Raw genomic sequence first — 14,931 nt, forward strand, 5'->3', positions numbered from 1 at the left:
CCATAAACTTTCATAATTACCATTATCTGTTGAGTTTCCAAGCCAAAAATGCGGCCCCCCACTATATCACGATGCCTGAATTTGGCAAACAGGTTTCAAATCTTCCCTTCTCTACTCCGAGATGAGTCAAGACCATTGTGATGGTCTTCACTTCCCTCTGCTCCCGCCTCCCCGTGACCTCCCGTTTTATGCTTCTAGTCTGAATCCATGGTTCCCTGAGAGACCCCTCTAAAATATTAATCACTGTGTCACCACTGGCTTCAGTGAATTGTCATTACTCTCAGGATGAAATCTGTAGCAGAACACAGTATCCACAACAGTTTTAGTGCTGCATTGGACTTGCTCCACATTTCAGTTCACCGTAGTAAAGGTTTGGAAATCATCTGCAGTTGAACAGACCCGTTTAGATTTGTCTCACTACTGATTTAACTGTGGAATGCTTCCCTCTTCGTAGTCCCTCAGCTGGCCTTCTCAAGGACATACTTCTCTGAGTTAGTGCCCCTTGACCTGAGACCGACTGGGTCTGAGAGTAGAGTGTGTAGGCTGGATCCGAAGGGGACTTTTGTCCTCAGAGTGCGTGGATTAACCTCAGTGCTTTATTAAACACAGCAGATCTAACTCAAGGTATCAGATTCATGTCAGTTCACTGGCATTACATTTCCAGGAAGCAAGGACTAGAGAGTGACAGACTTACTCAAAAATCACACAGATATTAAACAACTCATGGAACTGTGCTATTGTAATTATAGGCTTCTAATAGCCAAAAAAACAGGGTAAAGAAAGGTGAAACTAATTTGAGTAGTTTATTCATTCAACATGTCCAAATTATCATATATATTTAACATTTGTATTACATATGAATATAAATATATATTATATTCAACATATAATCAACATTAAATTATTAATGTGATTTAAAGGACTTATTATGTGTGAGTGTCTTTGTGCATGTAGGTCAGAGGCCAACTTCCAGGAGTCAGTTCTCTCCTACTATGGGGCTCTTGAACTGAGGTCAGAAGGCATGACAGCAGGTACCTTTACCACCTGAGCCATCTCATTGGCTTGATATTTAATTTTTGATATTAAGTAGTTATTGTGTGTCTTACACTTACGACATATCTTGTTACGTGCCTGATAAGTGTGGACTCCTGATCCTCTTACCTCCCCTTTCATGTGCTGTGATTACAGGCCAGCATTCCTGACCTCACAGCACGTCTGTTTGAGCTGGCCACATTTCAAGTGGGCTGTAACTATGGGGTACTAGTGGCCGTCATGTTAGAGATAGGATGCTGGACCATCCCAGGAAACTCTACAGGACAGCATTGATCTCCATGAATGGGTCTCAGGTGGGCGATCTTTTGTCTCTATAGGAAATAGTCGGCAACATTAGGAGACCTTCCCCCCCCCCCCCCCGAAATCAAGGGAGGAATTGCACCAGGTATCCTGAAATGTCCTGGATAACCCTCCTCCCAACAACGAAAAATTATCTGATCCCGAACGTCAATGGTGGCATGCTCTGGAGAGCTGGATGAGCAATGGGAAATTTTATTCATTGTGAAAACCTACTCTAAGGATTGCTGACTTCTTGTGTTAGTACTTCAGGCACAGAGGTACATCACATACAGCATCAATCATTGTCATTGGTTCCAATGTCATACTGTACAAGAGGTGGAAATAGGCGTAGGAATGGTCAACCATGCTTGCTTTTACCCACTGCAGGATTAATGTGACATTTTGCATATAGAACATTAGAGAAGAGAAACAAGGAAAATAAAGAAATGAAGACAAAAAGAGACAAATCAGTAAACAAGATGTGTTAAAGAAGATAAGGAGACGACATCGAGTTGACAGGTGAGATGGGAACTAAAAGGGACAAGAACGAGAAATGGGATTTCACTAATGGAAAAAACCCAAGGGTGGTGGTCAGTGGCATTTGCCTGGCAAATCACATTTGAATGTCCTACCCTCTTGGTATTTCAATTCTCCAAACCTGGCAACCTGGCCCTAAACCACCTTCTCCAAGTCTATCACCAGCTATAACATTTTCCCTTTTCGAATATAAAGGGTGTTTTCTGAAGGATTTGGGGTTGACTGCCCTGCACTGGGAGTGGAAGGCAGGCTGACTGGAGATACAGCAGTGTCAACGTGTAGACAGCCATCTGTCATGAAGCAGAACCTGTCATAGAGAGCTCCAGAGAGGCAGACAAAGATACGCCACCATTATGTAGCAGACAGAACCTTCAAAATACCTTCAAGACCCCGACCTGCTGTTTGAAGTCACCTGCCATGGAACTGTGTAGCAGGTTGAGCTGCCCAGCTCAAATAAAAACTTCTGAGAGGTAGTCTCCCACATAAGGGCAGGGGCTGCAAGCAGGCAAAGAAAGAGAAGAGATTTATGGCTGTAGACTATATTCCCCTTTGAGAATGAAATGGATGTTAGTGGGGAGGAGGCTTGGCTGAAAGGACTTATCCCCAGGCGTGACCAGTTCAACCTTCATTACACAAGGAAAAAAAAAAAAACAAGGTTCCATCCAGGCCAGTTCTCTAAGCAAGCAAAGAAAGTGTTGGTGCATTCAGTCACAGGGGCTAGAAAAGCTGCCTCGGGACTTAAAAGCTTCATCTCTCCAACGTGATCCCCCTCCCCGCAAAAGGTAGCATTTGTTCGTGCCATCATCACCACAGAAAAGGAAAACGGCAGCATAAAACCAATCCGAGTCCTATTCTAAAATACATTGTCACCTGGAGGAGAATTTGGTGCACCATTGCAAAGAGCTCCTCCCGCTCAAAGGCTGGGTTTTGTGTGTTCTGCGGTCATTTTTATCCTTCCAGCCTTGAAGAAGTGGTTGGGAGACTTGAGAGCCTTGGTTGTTCTTCCAGTCAGGACCGCAGATCAGCTGTGTTAGAAAGAACCACAAAGGCAGCTGGGCTGACAGGAATCTCGCCTCCTCTGCTTTTTGACAACTCACGGGAAAGTAACTGAGCGCGGCCATCAAAAGAAGGGCCACGTTTTTCCACGGATGGTGTCTTCTTGGGAGTGGAGAGGTACAAAGGGCGGCTGTGGGCAGAAAGCCTTTCGAATCCCACCACGCACGCGTCCGAGGCTGTACCACGGAAATCCATGCACAATGCAAACACAGACAAGGGATATTTGCACAGCTTTTAACGCAGGTCAAAAAAAAACCCGTGTAATTTGTTAAGTAAGAGGGCACGAACACGTGCCACGTCACGCTGGATTTCCTTGAAAAATAAAAAAAAAATAACAAAGTTAAACTTTCAGTCAACCTGAAAATATCGGCTTTTTCTGGGGGCAGGGCGGAACGAATGGGACCGCAGCACGGTGGCTTTTTTTTTTTTTTTTTTTTTTTTGCCTGTTTTCTGTGTCTTCTCAGTGATAGAATGATAGGGGAAGGAGGCAGTGGGGGCGGGGATGGGGAAAAAGCATTTCTTAAAGACACAGTGGCCCCAGGAAAAGGTAGCGCTTGGCTAAGAGGGGCAATCTATGTGACAGGGCACGGTCATAGGTAAGTCTTGTTTTCCTGCAGCCTGGACTAGAGATCTGTTTATTGAAGGGGGAGATGCTAATGAGTACATAGCACACACATATGGTGTACCGCAGACACCGTGGACTAAAGGATGTCTCCCTGTTCCTAATTCTGCAGTGGCAAATGCTTCCCAAGCAGAACATACCAGGCAAGGTTTAGGGAAGAGTAGTAATTTTTGAAAAATTTACTTTTTTAAATCACGATACAACATTTTGTTAGTGGGGAGGGGAAGAAAAGTTTCTATGCAGGCATAGAAAGACCAAAGATTAGGATCCAGTGGGCAAGAATCTTTTTTTTTTTTAATTAACCAACTTTATCAAAAGGCAGGATACATAAAACACAATAACATATTCTTTTTTTTTCTCTTTCATTTCTGCTTTTTGAAACAGGGTCATACTCTATAGCCCAGGCTACACTCAAACATCTACTGTAGCTCTAGGTGATCTCAAACCCACGGCAATTCTTCTGCCTCAGCCTCTCAAGAGTGAAGGTTGCAGGTGTGAGCAACCATGTCTGACTTGTTTTCTTTTCTTCTCTGTGTGTTTTTCTCTTTGTGGCACAGGAGACTGAACCCAGGGCACTGAGAATGCTAAGTTGTAAGTGAGAATGTTAAGGCACGTGGTCTCTCTCAGCTATAGCCCTGGCATCCGTGAGAATGATAAGGAATCTCATATCTGGCTCTAGCTGCTCAGTGATTATCACATGCTTTGGAATGAAATATCTTGGGCAATATAAACTATACCATCAGATTTTAAAGTTCTCCATATTTTAAAACTTTCTTTTTTCTTTTTAAATCTCTGATTGTTATTTTACCCCGTCTCTGTGTATCTCCACTCCAACATTTAGTCATCAATCATACGCCTTCTAAAACAGATATTTAAATAGTGATGACGATTAATGATGGGTGATGATGATGACAAAGAAAATTGATATTTAGTGTCTCCTTTTCTGGGGTCAGTGGACACTGGTTTGGTCTAAAACGAATTCCAGTTCTCTATGCCATGTTCCTAAACATCAGAATTTAAAATACTGTCTTGTGTCAGAACAGAAAAACTGGTCTTCAAAAATGTCAGCTGTATTGATGCCCTCAGTTTTATGTGGTGGTGTAAACAGTTGGGAAACGGCTGACCATTAATCATCTTGCATTTTTGTCCGGAGGGAGATGGAGACCTCACCCTGCACACACACACTCGGGAACGCTCCTCCTGTCTCACAGAGTAAGCAGGAATGTGGAGCAAGCGCTGACCCCCAGAGTCTAACACAAAGAACACCCAACAATGCACAAGGTCGGCCTTTCTCTCCAGACCTGCCTTTGTGCTCCACGTGGGGCATGATCCTTGCAGGCCGCGGGCTCAGTGGATGCCAGGGAGATAGATGTGATATGTTCCCCTCATCCGGGGCAGCAGCTGAACAACTTTCACACAGGCCGGCAGGTACAGCCGAGTCTGTAACAGATGAGAATCCCTGGGGAGCCCTTCACTATGGAGAATGAAAAATCAAAAGAGACCATATTGGACACAGATACAAAGAGACTCCCCGCTCCTTTTCTCTCCTCTCTTGTCGCTTTTCTCCCCTTCCTTAGGAAACAGCCATGAATGTGGAAAGCTGTCTTCCCGCTGGAAGCCTCTGAGGGCGCGGGGACTCCAGATGCTCCGCTCCATAGGTGCCTTCCACCCTTGCAAGGAGCAGCCTTGTTTCCCCATCTGTAAATCCCAGGCCTCTTCACCGGGAAGAAAAGGCAAAGTTAAGGGACGGGGAAAACCTGAACAAATAGAAAACTTTACAGACGGCTCTTTTCCCCTGCTTCACTCCAACTGAAACATCACGAAGTGAACCACACTTGTGGAGGTGAGGCTGTTCACAGCCAGGTATCAGTGCCTGGGTGTTTGGAGTAGGGTGGGGAATATTTGAGAAGAAGGCTGGGAATGAGTTAGTGAAATGTTAGTGAGGGGTTTTAAAGGTCCGTTTTCCTCAAACTGAGAAATAGTGAACAGAGACATTTGAAGAGGCTTGAACACCAACACAGTGTAACTTTTTATTGCAATACATAACTAAATTAGACACCTTCTTGTTGAAAAGTGTTCAGCTATCCTTTCTCATTTGCTATTAAAAGAACTAAAATATAGTTTAAACAATTTTTGTTGTTTTAAAAACATGGCTTTTTGTGAGGTAAAGTCAATTTTATACAGTGTAATCAGACAACCAAAGACATAAAGCGTTATGATCTAAAGACTCTGAGTCAGGATGCGGCGACTTTTTGCAAGACTTTTTGTTAATTCTTTCAGAATTTTGTACGATGTATTTTGAATACATCTACTCCCCCAGACCTTCTCATTTGCACTCCCTCTCCACTTTTCCATCCCTTTTAAGATTTCTTCTTCTTTACTCCTCTCCCATAAGCCCAGTTCCTATAGTTAGTTATTCTCGAGAGTGAGGTCTGTCCCGATGTGTGGTCAACCTACCAGGAGTCACAAAATTAAAGAAAAGTGACTCTTCCCTTTCCCAGAAGCTACCAAATGCTAACAGCTCTGAGGTACTACATTTTAATTATATCATCTCTTTTGGCGTGGGTAACCCCTGAGTGGAATTCATGGTAGTGGTTTCTTGGAGATTCAGTCACCCTGATGTTACTCATCACTTTCTCCCAGATTCACATTTAATCATAATTAGCACTAAGCCCAGATGATATTCAAAACAATCTGATGTGTACTAGATGTGTAAAGAGTAATGCCTAGCTGGGCGGTGGTGGCGACACACGCATTTAATCCCAGCACTCGGGAGGCAGAGGCAGGCGGATCTCTATGAGTTCGAGGCCAGCCTGGGCTATAGAGTGAGTTCCAGGACAGGCACAAAGCTACACAGAGAAACAAAAAGAATACTGCTTATGTACTATGGGGCTCTCCTGTGTCTTTGTACACATGGCTTAGCATTCTGCAAAAACAGGACATGTTTATATTACATTTGGGGTGAGCATCTAAGTTTCTGACACAGTAGCTTTTGGGGGCTGCTGTTCTGGGGTGATGTTGTTTAATAAATAGTTAACGCTAGAAATAATCCCTTTCAAGGGAATAGGGCTTCCTTACCACACAGGGTATGCACATACACATAAGGCAGCTGGAACATGTGACAGGCATCTACCTCTTAACTGCAGTTGCAGTACAATGCCTCCTTATGCACTGGACCACACCCCTATCCATATGCACCTATGAATCTGAAGTTAGCAGTGATATAAACCTTGTGAGCCTACATATTCTTTCCTTCTTGCTGAGTAAAGAGCACTTTAAAGAGTGCTCTTGCATACTGAAGAGCACTTAGCAATGATAAAGATACTGATATTTGGGTCCTGGGCAAAATTAAATAATAATGGACTGATTTACAAACCCAAGGCACAGAACAAATGCGCTTGCTCCCACACTTGTGGCGGACATCAGCAATCAGTCATATTTTAAGTCTGGCTCTCGCTTCAGAATTCTTCCGAGCAACACTCCAAGGAATCGCTGCTGTCTGATCAAGCTGGCACACAGCGGGCTTCCTTATTTGCCAACCTTAGACTCCTCTCAATGTGTCCATGCCTTTCCTGCCAGGGAAAGGATCACAAACTAATCAGAATGCCGCATGGATATATGATTTTGAATTTTTGGACTGTATTATCAAGAAATTATATATATATATATGTGTGTGTGTGTGTGTGTGTGTGTGTGTGTGTGTGTGTGTGTATATATATAATCTTTTTAAAAGTATAGGAGAGTTGGGATTAAGCCTAACTAAAATAAACTTAAGTTATAAACAGTATCTATGATCTATACATTGTTAGTATCCTACTATGGCCTCCTTATTAACCTCAAGAAATTATTGTATGTATTATCAATAACTAAAATGTATAATAATTCAGCAGCCTAAGACAACTGAGTTTTCACAAGGAAAGAATATTTCTCTTAAGTATTTGTGTTTCACAAGGACAAGCTGAAGCTGATGTTAAGTGTCTTACTCTGTGTCCTTCCTAAACAATATTCTTCTGCAAGCCAAAACACTACAGAATACTCACCACCAAGTTACCATTCCTTTGTCCTTTTAGAATCTCTCTCGCCTATTTGTCTTGGCTGAAGTGTCAGGTCCTCAAACGTCCTGACAGTATCTGATCTAAAGTAGATTGTCATCTGTCCTATGAGCACAAAGCATCCTGTTCTTTTCTTTTATAACATTATCTATCTATCTATCTATCTATCTATCTATCTATCTATCTATCTATCATCTATATATATATCTATATCATCTATCTATCATCTCTCTCTATATATATATCATCTATCGTCTATATATATATATATATAATCTATCTATCTATCTATCTATCTATCTATCTATCTATCTATCTATCTACCTATCTATCATCTGTCTACCATCTATATTACTTTTCTTGCCGTTGTTACCAAATACCTGGTTGAAAAACACCACCTTGATGGAATAAGGGATTATCTGGACTAGGTTTAGAGGTGGGGAATGCATAGTGGCAGGAGTGGCTTGGCCAGTGTCATTGTCTACCAAGAAGCATAGAAAGGGAAGTATCAGCACTCCAACTGGTTTCTCCATTTCCTCTTTTAATGCAGTCAGAGCCCCAGGCCAAGGGATGATTCTGGACATACTCAGCAGGGATTTTCCCTTTTCAGCTTAATTTCCCTGAAAACACCCTCAAAGACACTCTAAAGTATGCCCCCTAAATATCTTAGGTGTTTTTAAATCCAATCAAACCAAGAATTCAAAATTAACTATCCTGAGTCCATCTCTTGACAGTTTGACATAAAAACACATCACTTTGAAGCACACTATTCTACCTCTGACTTCAACAGGGGCATGGCTGTCCATTGCAAAATGAACTCATTACAACTTCAGAGACTCCCATAGTCTTAACAGTTGCTCTTCAAAAGTCTAAAGACTCAAGTCAATCTCTTGACTGTGAAATAAAATTAATGAACAATGGTACAGTAGACAATGACACAGAATAAAAATCCCCACCCCAAAAGGAAGGAGCAAAGAGTAGGCAAGAAGGGAGGGAAAGTAACTATGATTGCATTGGGACTGGACTGAAATGTAAGGGAAAAATCAGACCTATTGGGGGGAAAACTAGTAATGACTATTCTCCTGGTTCTAGAAACAAAGAGGAAGTGGTTGTATTTCATTTTTAAATTAATTAATATTCTTCTCCCTCTGTGTATATTTTACATATAACACCAGATTTGTGAAATTTAGGCCAGAGAGCTATGTTGGTTGAGGCCCCTGGGAGCTTGGAGGGATCTCTCCCAGTAATCCCTGGCCACTTTTCCCATATGGAATATTTTTATTATCTTATCACTTGTGAGTATGTTAATTGTACATTCTGATGGGACTTGGTATAATATTCTCCTCTACACATGTAGAGTTTCACAGAGAACTAGAAACATGGATGTTTTTAGCTGGAGGCAGAGAAATGAGTAGCACAGGATAGGACCTTCAGAAGAGTTATGGAGTGGGATGTCACAGGCCTCTAATGGAGAAGGATGCTAAATTTCCAAATATAGAACATGTGCTGTAAGACATTACCAACATAGGATCAACTATGTTAGCCAGCTTCTTGCTACTATGACAAAATGCCTGAGACAAACAACTTATGCGGAAGAAAGGTTTATTTAGGCTCCTTTCAGTCTGTGGTTGCTGGGACCCAACACTGGACCTGTGGTGAGGCATAAGACTGTGGCAAGGAGCTTGTAGAGGAGCAAAGCTGCTCACCTCATGGGAAACAGGAAGCAGAAAGGGCTGGGATCCCTTCGTCAGGAACATTCCTAATGATGTAACATCTACTAGGCCTTACCTCCTAGAGTCCACCACCTCCCAGTGACACTATCAACTGGTCACTGAGCCTGCCAGACATGAGCTTATTGGTGATATTTAATACCCTTACTAATGGTGGCTCACAGTGAGTTCTCATAGACTCTACTAAATAGTCACAGTACACCAGTGACACAGTAGGGACACAGTTTCAGTGAATGGAGGCTGGATTCTGTACACAAGATGATTAAAAACAACAACGACAACATTGTCAACGTCATGGTCGGGTAATATACTAAAAGAAAACTGTCACCATCAGGTTATTGTGCCAAGTCACTCTATCCTCAGCACCCTCACAGCTCACCTCTTCTGATGCCATGGCCTCAAGAGCTTCCTTTAGTGTTTTGGATAGAGAGGAGGAGTCATGAGGACTCTTTGGTGTATCCTACCTCTACCTCCCCACATTGGCGGAATGGAGAATGCCCAATACCCCTTCACTGTTATGTCTCGTCCAATTGTATGTGCAATGTGTAGCTCAGCTCACCAAAAGAAGAGGCTTTGTGTCTGGAAGCTGTAGCAAGCTTTCTAGTTGGACTTTCCTTGGGACCACCAGCCCCCAAATAATGACACAGAGACTTATTAATTATGAAAATTTGGCCTTTAGCTTAGGCTTGTTCCCAACTAGCTATTATAACTTAAATTAACCTGATTCTATTCATCTAAATTCTACTATGTGGCTTTTTACCTCTCCTCCATTCTGTACATCCAACTTTCTGAGTGTCTCCCTGGCAGCTCCTACTGAGCCAGATTCTAACCCTGAGTTCTTCTCTCTACCCAGAAGTCTCTCCTGTCTAGCTATTGACCACTCAGCTCTTTATTAAACCAATCAGGTGCCTTAGGCAGGTGAGGCAAATCATAGACACAGCTTCACATGGTGTAAACAAATATCCCAAAACATTAAGTCATTCCTGTGTGGCCTCTCTTCAACAGTGGGGTGGATAGTTCTTCAACACACAGAGAATTAACATGGTATTTGACCACAGGTACCACCCGCTAGTGATATCTTGAGGTAAGTCGAGGCTTGAGGGACCACTGAGGAATTCTCAGCTCTTTATCAGATCCCTGCTATCGATGCTTTTGACTTAACCTCCTGCTTCTCATCAGGATGAACCCTCGTACACAACCCAAAAGTGTGGCAAAAATGCAAGGGCTTACGGAATCTAAGAGCTGGAGGCAAGACAGCGAGCCATGGAGGAGCTACCTGAAAGGAAACAAGGGGCAGACAGTTGTAGGACAGTACCTGTGCCAGCTGCAGAGAGAAGGAAGGGTGTGGGAAATCCTGACTGCTATGAGCCTCGAATCATTTCTGGCCCAGAATCCTCCTTCATCCGGGAGAAAGGTCGCAAATTGGTGGAGGGTTCTGCATGGAGTGTTCCAATGATCCAAGCATCTTGTCACAGGGGACTCTAGTTGATAAGGACAGGAACAGCCCCAGTTGGAAGCCAAATCAGCAGCTGGAGATAACTAACAACAACAAAATCCTGGCAGCTGGAATCCAGGTGAATATCCCCCAGGTGTTTATGCAGCAGAGTCCCAGCCCCCTCCTGTTCTAGCTTCATCTGTAGCACAAAGGGAAGGCGGGGGATGGGGCCAAACATCAGCTGTGACTGAAAAACTCCCTTGGTTTTGCCAGGCTTTGGTTTCTCTCCTCTGCGTCTGCCTGGTGCTTCCCTGATTGGCCTCTATTCTTCACCTCAGTGCATGCACACATCCCAACAATGTGGGGGGTTGTGGAGTTACCCTCCTGGCTCTCAGTTGGCTCCCCCACTTTGAAGGAAGACTGAAGACTTTATCGTCACACTCATGGGACCACTCATGGAAGAAAATGGAGGAGGAGGAAGCCTGCAGCATCTTTCCTGTGGTGGTTTGAAGAGGAACGGTCCCCATAGGCTCATATAATTAATGCGTGGTCATTAGGGAGCGGTGCTACTTGAGAGGTGTTTGGAGGGGCAGCCTTGATGGAGGAAGTGTGTCACAGAGGGTGGACTTGGGGGTTTCAAAAGCTCCAGCCAGGCCCAGTGTATCTCTCTCTCTTCCTGCTGCTGGTGGATCTGGATGGAGAACTCTCAGCTCCTTCTCCAGCACCATGTCTGTCTGTGTGCCACTATGCTGATAATGGACTAAACCTCTAAAACTGTAAGTAAATCCCAATTAAATGCTTTCCTTATAGGAGTTGTCATGGTCATGGTGTCTCTTTACAGCAATAGAATATTAACTAAGACACTTCTAAACACCTACCATAAACAGTCCAAGGTTCAACGCTCCAGCTGGAGACAGGAGCTGTGTTCCTGCCTCAGTCTCCAAGGCTTGACCTGCAGCCACAGCTGAGGGATTGACTCACTCCTGCTTGAGGACTGGCATAGTGTTCTGCCCTCTGAGACCCGGTGCTTCTGAGACCTTGTCTTTGGTGGGGACAGAAACACTTCTGATTGTTTAGGAATAATCTTAGTTCTCACAAAATAGAGAACTGAATAACTAGTGAGGCCTCCTGAAACAGAGTAAGACCTACCTAGATTAAACTAGTGAGAATGTGGCTTCACTGAGCCAGGAGGCTGAGAGCTCTTTCTGATGCCTTGGTGATTCCTGCAGACCGCAAGCTGCCTGGGATCTTCCTGATACTGTATCTCCTGTTTGCAAATTTGTTAAGAGCTGTAACCAGTGACCTGAAACGCCCATGACCACTCTTGCCTTCTTGACCTGACAGATGTGAAGCCTTGTCTAGCATCATGGTTTGTGCTGACCTGATTCTCAATAAGGGCATCACTTTCTACATGACAATACCAGGTGGACTAACCTCCATGATTTATGTTGGACTGTTGCCCCCTTACATGGCCCTGCCAACACTCTTAGAAATACTGCGAAGTGGAAATGCCTTGAATTCCCCCCTTACAACCACTGTGACACAAAAGTCAGAGTGGAGTTCTATTATAGAGGAGAAGCAGGTATGAACGACAGCCAAGTCTTACACATCCCCATGTCATTCAGCCTATCTAGGTCCTTATAAAAACTTCAGTTACAGGATACAGAGGTGAGGATGTGAGAGGATGAGATGCCAGGAACCTCTGGGGCTTTGTCAATCTTGTTTCTAGTGGGTGTTTTATTATTTTCTTCTTAGAGCTGCCAATTCGTTCACATCTGTTCCTGGTTCCTAGTTAGAAAGCCTTTGTCCAGCACCCCACGCCCACCAGTTAAATTGTCTTTTTTATTTACAAGAATATATTTATATACAATATACTTCGATTAATACTTTCCTCTTGTCCAACTCTTCCCAGATTCTCTCCAACTTTCTACCCACCCAACTTCATATTCTCTCCTTCTCTAAGAAAAAGAGCAAAAAAAAAAAAAAAAACAAAAAACAAAAACAAAAAAAAAAACCAAAAAACAAACAAACAAACAAAAACCCAAAGGTCAAAACAATACTTTCTCCATTATTTCTCCAAGATGGCTCAGTGATTCAGATCGCTTATTACTCCTCCAGAGGACCCCAGTTTTATTTCTAGCACCAAATTCAGTCTCTAGAACTCACACACTTGGTACCTCACAACTATACCTATAGCTTCAGCTCCAGGGAATTCAGTGCCCTCTTATAACCCCCTTAGACAGTTGCACACATGTGGCATACACCCCTAAACACACACAATCAGTAAGAGCAAAAAGAAGACCAGCTTTCTTTCTCTCTTTCTTTCTTTCTTTCTTTCTTTCTTTCTTTCTTTCTTTCTTTCTTTCTTCCTTCCTTCCTTCCTTCCTTCCTTCCCTTCTTTTTTTTAATTACAAACTGTATGGCCTATGGCTTCAGCTTCTGGCCACCTAACTCTTTCATCTTAAATTAACCCATTCCTATGAATCTATATGTTGCCATGTGGCTTTGGCATTGCCATCTGCTGGCATCTTGTTGCTCCCCAGGCAGCAGCTGACATCGCTCTCTGCTCCATCCTTCTTGATCTGGTCTTCAGTTTCTGCATCTTTCTTTTTTAAGACTATATGTCTTTTTCAGAAAGATCTAAGTTAAAACCCACTTTATAAATAAATGAAAATGGAGAACTTCTTGGCACTTCAGCTCTCCTTCATCATTGCTGCTGGCATTGCTTAATTTTAGTGTTTTGTGATAGGACGGAGCAGGGAGTGTGACCCAAATCCCTTGCTGATGGTCTCCTTGGTTTTCTGAGTCAGAAGAGGAATTGGGCACGTGATGGGATGGGGAAGACGTAAGAGACAAGGAGAGAAAGGATGGGTAGAAAGAGAGAGAGCTTTACAGAAAGGAAACACAGAGAGAGGGCTAAAGGAGAGAGTATATGCAGAGTTCAAGGGACGAGCACATAGGGAGCCAAAGAGGCAGAATTCGATCGAAATCTCCCATTTCACCTCTTACTCACTAGCTAGAATATTAACTGGGAGATGAGATATTTCTGATGGGTGTGGGCATGCACTGTTTCCAGCCAGGATGGCTAAGTTCTTAAAGCACTTAGCAGCAGGCTAAACAAACTGTCTCGACTGCCTTCAATGCTCTGAGCAAACTTGCCATTTTTCTTCATAGGCTTCTGAGCCATAGCTCCCAGTGGATCCATGAGATTAAATAAACTGTGTTTCTAATCATCAGTGAGCCATGGCAAAGGTGGGGGTCTGTGGTAATACTCCAGGTAGAACGTCGGCTTCTGTCCTGAGCAGGCAATGATTTTTGTCTTCATCCCCGTTTCAACGCAGAGACAGTACATAGAAAGTGAAGGTGGTGGCTGGAACGAGTCACAGCGTGGAAAGAGGGATGAGGGGACCCTTGCCATCATAGACCTACAGCCAAAAGGGAACTTGCAAGGGTCGAGTCACAGCGTGGGAAGAGGGATGAGGGGACCCTTGCCGTCGTAGACCTACAGCCAAAAGAGAACTTTCAAGCACTTCTCATTCACCTGAAGCACCTGGAGTCTGTTTCAGCTGCATAGGACAGGAGATTGAGGAGGCCTCTCAGCAGCATGCATTCCTACAACATGTGAAGAACAGAAGCTTCCACAGAGTTACCAGGAAAGAGGTGCCACCCTGTTAGGACCCAAAGTGCCTTTCCGCGCAGTGAATCTACAACTTCACTGTATCATTTCAGACCAAGGGTTCACCTGTGCTTCCTTTCCAAAGGGTGATGACCCTGAGTGCGGACCAACCGTCAGGGTTAGCAGGGAAATGGGAAATCTATTCTGAAGACTGCTAGCTTCCCGTAACCCCTTCCTCTCCCCACCAAAGGTTTGTTTTCCTGTTAGATGTCAAGTTGATGCTTCCAAACTCCAGATGTATCATGCTTAGCTTGTGAAGAGCAGCCTGTCAAAGAGAGCAATCAATCTTCTTGCTCAGTGGCCGCTGTGTGGAGCTGCCGTGCCCTAGCCCTCACATGTCCGCTAACTCTGTGTGATGAGTGAAGCCGGAGGCAGCCCCTTGCTCTCTGGGACCTGGGTTCAACGTGCGAACGTACTGAAATGGGATGATTACCGGATCCGTCCTGCTTCCGAAGCGCCTCGGCTCATGCCTGGATATCCAAAGGCAATCT

At 43.7% G+C, this 14,931-nt stretch overlaps 1 long non-coding RNA gene across 2 annotated transcripts in view; it reads right to left on the bottom strand.

Annotated features, from left to right (window-relative positions):
* Window positions 1-5,547: 5,547 nt before the first annotated feature.
* LOC131918544 (uncharacterized) overlaps window positions 5,548-14,931 on the bottom strand; it is a 34,662-nt gene continuing 25,278 nt past the window's right edge. The window contains exons 3-4 of one of the 2 annotated variants that reach the window (XR_009381019.1): window positions 10,645-10,810; window positions 5,548-7,119 (exon numbers count right to left, since the gene is read on the bottom strand). This is a non-coding gene — a long non-coding RNA (uncharacterized LOC131918544). The remainder of the gene's footprint in view (window positions 7,120-10,644; window positions 10,811-14,931) is intronic. The other variant, XR_009381018.1, reaches the window with a different exon arrangement.

Source organism: Peromyscus eremicus, chromosome 8b (assembly GCF_949786415.1).
Source record: "Peromyscus eremicus chromosome 8b, PerEre_H2_v1, whole genome shotgun sequence".
Taxonomy (NCBI): Eukaryota; Metazoa; Chordata; class Mammalia; order Rodentia; family Cricetidae; genus Peromyscus; species Peromyscus eremicus.